Here is an 8,899-nt window from a genome sequence, read left to right as displayed (position 1 = left end):
ATTTGAATGTCGCAGATCCGTGACTAAACCTCTTCCATGAGCGAAACATGATCAACACCAGAACTCTATGGGTGTACGATTCATCACAATGTAACTAGATTATTGACTCTAGTGCAAGTGGGAGACTGTTGGAAATATGCCCTAGAGGCAATAATAAAATGGTTATTATTATATTTCCTTGTTCATGATAATTGTCTATTGTTCATGCTATAATTGTGTTATCCGGAAATCGTAATACATGTGTGAACACATAGACCATAACATGTCCCTAGTGAGCCTCTAGTTGACTAGCTCGTTGATCAATAGATGGTTACAGTTTCCTGACCATGGACATTGGATGTCATTGATAACGGGATCACATCATTAGGAGAATGATGTGATGGAGAAGACCCAATCCTAAGCATAGCACTAGATCGTGTAGTTCGTTTGCTAAAGCTTTTCTAATGTCAAGTATCATTTCGTTAGACCATGAGATCGTGCAACTCCCGGATACCGTAGGAATGCTTTGGGTGTACCAAACGTCACAACGTAACTGGGTGGCTATAAAGGTGCACTACAGGTATCTCCGAAAGTGTCTGTTGGGTTGGCTCGGATCGAGACTGGGATTTGTCACTCCGTATGACGGAGAGGTATCTCTAGGCCCACTCGGTATTGCATCATCATAATGAGCTCAATGTGACTAAGTAGTTAGTCACGGGATCATGCATTACGGAACGAGTAAAGTGACTTGCCGGTAACGAGGTTGAACGAGGTATTGGGATACCGACGATCGAATCTCGGGCAAGTAACGTATCGATTGACAAAGGGAATTGTATACGGGATTGCTTGAATCCTCGACATCGTGGTTCATCCGATGAGATCATCGTGGAACATGTGGGAGCCAACATGGGTATCCAGATCCCGCTGTTGGTTATTGGCTAGAGAGGTGTCTCGGTCATGTCTGCATGATTCCCGAACCCGTAGGGTCTACACACTTAAGGTTCGATGACGCTAGGGTTATAAGGAAGGTTTGTATGTGATTACCGAATGTTGTTCGGAGTCCCGGATGAGATCTCGGACGTCACGAGGAGTTCCGGAATGGTCCGGAGGTAAAGATTTATATATGGGAAGTCACCATACGGTCACCGGAAATATTCGGGGGCATACCGGTATTGTACCGGGACCACCGGAGGGGTTCCGGGGGTCCACCTGCCCCGGAGGACCTTATGAGCTGTAGGTGGAAGGGAACCAGCCCTTAGTGGGCTGGGCGCCAAACCCCCCTAGGGCCCATGCGCCTAGGGTTTGGGGGGAACCCTAAAGGGGGGCGCCCCCCCCCCCCTTGCTTGGGGGGCAAGCCACCTCCCCTGGCCGCCGCCCTCCCACCAGATGGGATCTAACGGGGCCGGCCCCCCTCTCCCTTGCCCCTATATATAGTGGAGGGGTGGGAGGGCAGCCATACCTTTCCCAAGGCGCAGCCCCTCCCCTCCCCAACACCTCTCCTCCTCCGCGTGTGCTTGGCGAAGCCCTGCCAGAGAACTGTCACTCCACCACCACCACGCCGTCGTGCTGTTGGAGCCTTCTTCCTCAACCTCTCCCTCCTCTTTGCTGGATCAAGGCGTGAGAGACGTCACCGCTCCGTACGTGTGTTGAACGCGGAGGTGCCGTCCGTTCGGCGCTTGGATCATCGGTGATTTGGATCACGACGAGTACGACTCCATCAACCCCGTTCTCTTGAACGCTTCCGCTCGCGATCTACAAGGGTATGTAGATGCACTCCTCCCCTCTCGTTGCTAGTAAACCCCATAGATTGATCTTGGTGATGCGTAGAAAATTTTAATTTCTGCTATGATTCCCAACAAATACTCCTATATGGCTTTAGGGCTTCTAGAAAAAAACATCGTTGAAATCGACGAGCATTGCAAATATTTTCAGGTGGTCGGTTTTATTCGGTAGTAGCGCTGAGTCATGACTCATGAAGCACATGGTCTAGGCTTCGAATCACTGAAATTAGGGTTGTGGTAGAAGCTACATCACCGGATGCAACTTTCGTGGGTTTGTCTTGGTGACTTAATGAAGTTCTTTTTAATCATGAAAAGCAGGGTGGTGTACCTCGTGCTAACTTCTGTGATCTTGGTTTAGAGGGGGATGTTTTCACTTGGAGAAATAAATATTACCGTGTTGATGGGTACATCCGTGAGCGTCTTGACCATGTGATCGCTACACCTGAGTGGTGCCATCGTTTTCCAGCATATAAATTTGTCAATGGTGACGCGCATAAATCTGATCACCGACCTGTCATGTTGTTGAGGGATGGGAGCCCGAGAGTTCAGAGGGCTGCATGTGGCCAACGTCTAATAGGTTTTGAGGCTAGGTGGCTTCTAGAGGAAGGGTGTGACAGTGTAGTAAAAAATGCTTGGGAGGGGGCCCAAGGACCGGCGGTCAGAGACAAACTGGAATCGATGGTTGAAGCGTTCGATATATGGAGTCGGGAGGTTTTGGGTGACTTGCAGAAGAGTATCAAAAAAATAAGAGAGCTAGAGGAGGTCTGAAGGTTGCCCTTCTCAGATGGTCGGGTGAGGAAGGAACAAACTTTATGCTTTCGGCTGGACAAACTTGAAGAACAAGAGGATTTGGTGTGGAAGCAACGGGCTCACATAATCTGGTTGGTCAATGGTGATCGTAATACACGCTATTTTCAGGCTTTTGCATCAGAAAGAAAGAAGAAGAATACCATTAAAAAATTAAGAAGGGAGGATGGGGTGGTTGTGGAAGATGTACTCCCTCTGTCTCATAATATAGGAACGTTTTTGGCACTACACTAGTGTTAAAAACGTTCTTATATTATGAGACGAAGGGAGTAGAAGGGATGAAGTCGCTTATAACTAATTACTTCTCCTCCTTGTTTACTCCCGTTGCAAGTGCGGGCGCTAATGATATTCTGTCACATATTGCACCAAAAGTGACCGCACAGATGAATGAGTTCCTTTCTATTGTATTCACTAAGGAAGAAGTGAGGAGAGCTCTTGATGGGATCGGTGACCTGAAGGCGCCAGGTATGGATGGTTTACCGGCAATCTTCTATAAGCATTATTGGCAGTTAATTGGTGATGATGTGGTACGTGAGGTGTTGCATGTGTTGCGCGTTGGCAGTATTCCGGAGGGATGGAACGATACCCTCGTGGTGCTTATCCCAAAGGTTCAGAACCCCGAAACTTTGAAAGATCTTCGCCCTATTAGCTTTTGCAACGTTGTGTACAAACTCGTGTCCAAGGTCATTGCCAATTGACTCAAGTGCATACTGGGGGAGATTATATCGCCAAACAGAGTGCCTTTGTGCCAGGTAGACTTATCTGGGATAACACAATCGTGGCCTATGAGATGACTCATTTTTTGAAGAGAAGAGGACATGAAGGAAATCATATGCCGCGCTGAAGCTGGACATGAGTAAAGCCTATGACCGCGTGGAGTGGGGTTTTCTGGAAAAGCTCATGCTGCAACTCGGGTTTGCTCAAGAGCTGATCAGCAAATGCATTCGCACAGTGCGGTACCGGTTTAAAGTGAATGGCACATGTACTGACCAAGTGATTCCGGGTCGGGGCCTCCTGCAGGGGGATCCGATATCACCGTAACTGTTCCTATTGTGTGCCGAGGGACTCTCTGCTTTGCTCCAACATGTTGAGACCACGGGACAAATCAAGGGTATTGAGGTGGCTCCGGGCGCCCCGTCGGTGAGCCATCTGTTTTTCGCCAACGATTCCCTCTTGTTGTTTGAGGCTACACCTGAGAGTATATAGATAATAAATCAGGTTTTGCATGTCTATGAGTTGGGATCGGGACAGATGATCAACAGGGATAAATCTGCAGTCCTGTTCAGCAAGAACACTTCGAACCGTGTTAAAACTCGGTTGCTTTCTCTCCTGGGACTTCAGGCAGAGAGCTTGCAAGGGAAGTATGTAGGGTGTAATAAGCCGCGGCAACAAGCTTGACATGGCTGGTGCGTGTATGGGCGTGCACTGGACGTGTCGGGTGCGTCGGGACCATGGCGTAGGCGTTCGTGTGTGCGTGCGTGAGTAGGACTAGGGTGCGGACGTGGCGTGTGCACGTTGCACCGTAGGACTAAGAAGCCGTTGGCGAGCTGGACCGGGTCGCTGAGACGTTCTGTTGAGGGCTCGCCGCGAGCTAGGCGCATGCATATGCGAGGTGGCCGCGACCAGAGCGGGCCAGAACGTGGACTTAGGGGAGTGGAGGAGTGCGGGTCGTGCCCAGCGCAGTCCAGGGTATAAAACCCATGTGGTGCTCGTTGTAATGAGCGTGGAGTGAGCTCGAGTTCGTGGTCGAGGGTGAAACAAGGCCGTTCGTGCGGCGGGCGTTCGTGCGCCGGAACTCCACCGTGTCCTCCTTCTTCTTGCTTCTTCTTCCTCGCTTCGGTATGGTCTAGGGCGAGGTGACAGAGAGAGAGAGCTAGGGTAGAGGTGACAGAGTATGGGCGCGCATTGGACGCGTCGGGACCGCGGCGTAGGCGTGCGTGTGTGCGTGCGTGAGTAGGACTAGGGTGCGGGCATGGCGTGTGCACGTTGCACCGTAGGACTAGGAAGCCGTTGGCGAGTTGGACCGGGTAGCTGAGACGCTCTGTTGAGGGCTCGCCGCGAGCTGGGCGCGTGCATGCGCGTGGTGGTCGTGGCCAGAGCGGGCCAGAACGTGGACTCAAGGGAGTGGAGGCGTGCGGGTCGTGCCCAGCGCAGTCCAGGGTATACCGTGAGGTGCTCGTTGTAATGAGCATGGAGTGAGCTCGAGTTCATGCTCAAGGGTGAAACAATGTCGTTCGTGCGGCGGGCATTCGTGCGCCGGAACTCCACTGTGTCCTCCTTCTTCTTGCTTCTTCTTCCTTGCTTCGGTTTGGTATAGGGCGAGGAGAGAGAGAGAGCTAGGTAGAGGGAGAGCTAGGGCAAGTTTTTTTTTGAGAGAGAAGCTAGGGCAAGGTTAGACACCTACAAAGTACCTCGGTTTACCTAGCTATATTGGTCAGTCTAGGCAGAAATGTTTCGAGTATTTACGAGAGAGAAGATATGGGAGATCATGAAGGGTTGGAAAATAAACTTCTCTCTAAAGCAGCAAAAGAGGTCCTAATCAAAGCAGCGATCCAAGCTATACCGACATATGCCATGTCGTGTTTTGACCTCACAAAAGCTCTGTGTGAGAGCATCAGCCATATGGTGTGTAATTTTTGGTGGGCTAACCAAGAAGATGAGGAGAAACACCATTGGGTAAGTTGGGAAAAGATGACGTTGCCGAAGGAGCAGGGTGGTCTGGGCTTTCACGATCTACATGCGTTTAATGTAGCCATGTTGGCACGTCAGGTGTGGCGTTTGATCCAAGTTCCGAAAAGTCTATGCGCACAAATTCTGCAAGCCAAGTACTTTCCCCACGGGGACGTCCTGAAGGCTACAGCACAGTCGGGGATGAGCTATGTATGGAGGAGCCTATTACAAGGTGTTCAGGTGATTAAGGCAGGGATGATCTGGAGGGTGGGATCAGGGGAACAAATTAACATGTGGACGGATCCATGGCTACCATCAAATGACACCCGGCGCCCACGTACCCTCCAGGGAGGACACCTTCTCACGCGAGTGTCTGATCTGATCAATCCTACCACGAACAGCTGGGATGATGGTCTGGTGAGGCAAACTTTCTGTCCAGAGGATGCAAGCACAATCCTGAGAGTATTTAACCAAAAACTACCACAATTCGCGGAAACGTGACAGAAAACTACCACTTTACGATTTTATCCCGAAAACTACCACTTTTTTATTAATCCGTGGCAAAAAACTACCAAGTGTGAAAACTGCTCGCTTTGCCTGGGTTAAACCCGAATCTGACTGCCCGACCCCACACATAAGCGGGCTAAAAATGCAATCTGGTCCCTAGTTTTTCTTAAAAAAGCAATCCAGTCCCTCACCATGTCCGCCGGCACCGCCTCCTTCTCCTCCTCGTCGCCGGCCAGCCTCGGGTGCACCGCCGCGTCCAGACCCTACGACGCGACGCAGGCCTACGCGGTGTCCAAGCTCGCCAACGTGCTGCACACCAAGGAGCTCGCCGCCCGCCTCCAGGAGATGGGCGCGGACGTGACGGCGAACTGCGTGCACCCCGGCATCGTGAGGACGCGCCTCAACCGTGACTGAGAGGGGCTCATCACAGATCTCGTCTTCGTACTGTTCTCCAAGCTGCTCAAGACCATCCCACAGGTGACGATCATTCAACTGCGTTATCATATGCGGACATGTCTCTGTCATCGCTGCACTCTGTTCTGCGCCTTGCCCCGCCGCGCCGGAGGCTCTGCTTTCCGCAGTTAATGCGCCGCTCGCCCCCTCTTGCTGACGTACGTAGTGCCCTCTCTTCTCGCGTGCAGGCAGCGGCGACCACGTGCTACACGGCGGTGCACCCGAGGCTAGCCGGCGTGTCCGGCCGCTACTCCGCTGACTGCAACGAGGCGCTGCCGTCGCCGGCCGCCGCAAGCCGCCGCAAGGCCGCGCGGCTCTGGCAGGCGTCGGAGGACATGATCAGCGGCTCGAGTCAACAGGGAAGCAACACAAGGACAGGAGTGGAAGGACCAGGACGCGGCGGTGGCCCGAGGCTGGCCGGCGACGAGGAGGAGAAGGAGGCGGTGCCGGCGGATATGGTGAGGGACTGGATTGCTTTTTTTAAGAAAAACTAGGGACCTGATTGCATTTTTAGCCCGCTTATGTGTGGGGTCGGGCAGTCAGATTCGGGTTTAACCCAGGCAAAGCGAGCAGTTTTCACGCTTGGTAGTTTTTTGCCACGGATTAATAAAAAAGTGGTAGTTTTTGGGACAAAATCGTAAAGTGATAGTTTTCTGTCACGTTTCCGTGAATTGTGGTAGTTTTTGGTTAAATACTCCAATCCTGACCATACCAATCTATGATCAATATAATGACTTTGTAGCTTGGCATTTCGACAATAAGGGTTGTTTTTCGGTCAGATCAGCTTATAGGGTGTACGTGCAGTTGTTGCAACAGCAAAAAACACGGCAGGCAGGCGAAAGTTCATCGGGACAAGAGGATAGACCAGTCTTCTGGAGAGCCCTGTGGAAAATTCAGTGCCCGGCCTCCAAGGGTCCACCATTTCATGTGGAGATTCGCACATAACAGCCATCCTATGTTCAGGAATATTGTACGAATTGGGGTTGAGTTGGATGCTAGATGCTTGCTGTGTCTTCGGCAATTTGAGGATGGGGGCCATCTTTTTCTGCGCTGCAAGGAGGTGAAGAAAATATGGGGGAGCTCTGGGCTTGAATACACTAGGCAGCAACTTCTTACTTGTGCGTCGCCGAAAGAACTACTCGTTGTGGTTTTTAAGCTTCCCCAAGCTACCAAACTACGGACAATCTGCCTATTATGGTCCTGGTGGTCGGAGAGAAATGCTGCAAATCACCAAAAGAAAAGGCTCTCAGCCGAGGAGTTCCAAGCTCGAGTTGGTTTCCAAACTACTGAATGGACTACTTATCTTGGTCGTAAGGAGGAAAAGAATCCTGTTGTCCAAACACCAAAGTGGGCCGCTCCTCCACCAGAGTTCATAAAGATAAATGTTGATGCGCCGTACAGGCCTGACGAGAACTCTGGAGGCTGGGGGATCATTGCACGCGATAGTTCAGGAGAGGTAGTCATGGCAGCGGCGGGTAAGCTCAAAAATCTTTCCTGTGCGTTACACGCGGAGTCTGAAGCACTGCTTAGAGCTATCAATATAGCTGTATCTTTTGGCATGGCCGTGTTCTTTTTGAGACGGATTGCATCAACTTGCAGCAAGCGGTCAACTCTACTACCCAAGATCGTGGACCTCTTGGTGTGCTGTTCCGGGAAGCAAAATTTCAGCTTCAGCTAGGCTTCATCGAGTACAAAATCCTGTACTGTCCTAGAACTTGTAATACCCCAGCACATGTGTTGGCAGGAGTTGGGTCGAATGATGAGTCTGTAGGCCAACATATCTGGCATAGTGACCTCCCGGTCGATGTATCCCGTGCTGTGACCGTTGATTTGGTCGGTCCCTCGTAACTTTTGGAATGCAAGGTGTTCCTGATAAAAAAGAAAAAGAAGCCCATGGGCCGTCTGCTAAGGAGTCCGTTTCGAACAGGGCCAGCCTTGGGACGACTATATGTACGACACGGCACCCCGGAGCACCCGGCCAACACTATCCACCCTCGGAATCGATCGATCTCGACGGAGGGGGCTTCGATCCCGATGGAGAACGAGGCGGCGCCTGCTGGTGGTGCCGCAGACCCTGATTGGTTGAGGCTCGACCTGTATCTGGTTGACGGGTTTGGATTCTCAAGGAGCAGAGAATGGTGAAGATGGACCATCGGAACGGCTACATCAAGTGGCTGCTCGAGTGGGACAAGAAGCCTCGCCCTCCCCTGCCCCACCTCCCCGAGGAGTGCCGCGAGGCCATGGACGCCATCAAGGCTCAGCGCGACCACGACGAGAGGGTCCTCGCCGACTTCAAGCGCGACGGCTACGCCTACGTCCAGGTCGACGTCTTCAACGACGACGACCCAAGGGCCAACCTCCCCGACCACCACTACGACGTCATCTACAGCGACGAAGAAGCTTGATCTACTGAACAACATCTATCTATCTCTATATGACTATATCCATCTATTCATAGTCCTGGGCAATCTATTTCGTCTTAAGTTTTTGTTTTTGTAACCCGGCAAGCTATAGTGTTTTCCTAGTGCTACTTGTATGCCACTCACATGTTACTGAATCTCTAAGTTACGTTGCTCTTAAATTCGGGAATTGCATTGGTCCCAAATCTTGGCAGGGTATCTGGGTATGGCTCACTGTGAGCAAAATTATATATATAAATTGTGCCTGTAATCTTTTTGGAGGTCTGAGATATGTTCTACTGC

At 51.3% G+C, this 8,899-nt stretch overlaps 1 pseudogene; it reads left to right on the top strand.

Moving 5' to 3' along the window:
- Window positions 1-5,936: 5,936 nt before the first annotated feature.
- Window positions 5,937-6,845, top strand: LOC123494986 (short-chain dehydrogenase TIC 32, chloroplastic-like; annotated as a pseudogene).
- The last annotated feature ends 2,054 nt before the right edge of the window (window positions 6,846-8,899 follow it).

The sequence above is a fragment of the Aegilops tauschii genome, chromosome 7 (assembly GCF_002575655.3).
Source record: "Aegilops tauschii subsp. strangulata cultivar AL8/78 chromosome 7, Aet v6.0, whole genome shotgun sequence".
In the NCBI taxonomy this organism is placed as follows: Eukaryota; Viridiplantae; Streptophyta; class Magnoliopsida; order Poales; family Poaceae; genus Aegilops; species Aegilops tauschii.
Note: the sequence above shows the minus strand (reverse complement) of the source record. Positions and strands in the feature narration are given on the sequence as shown.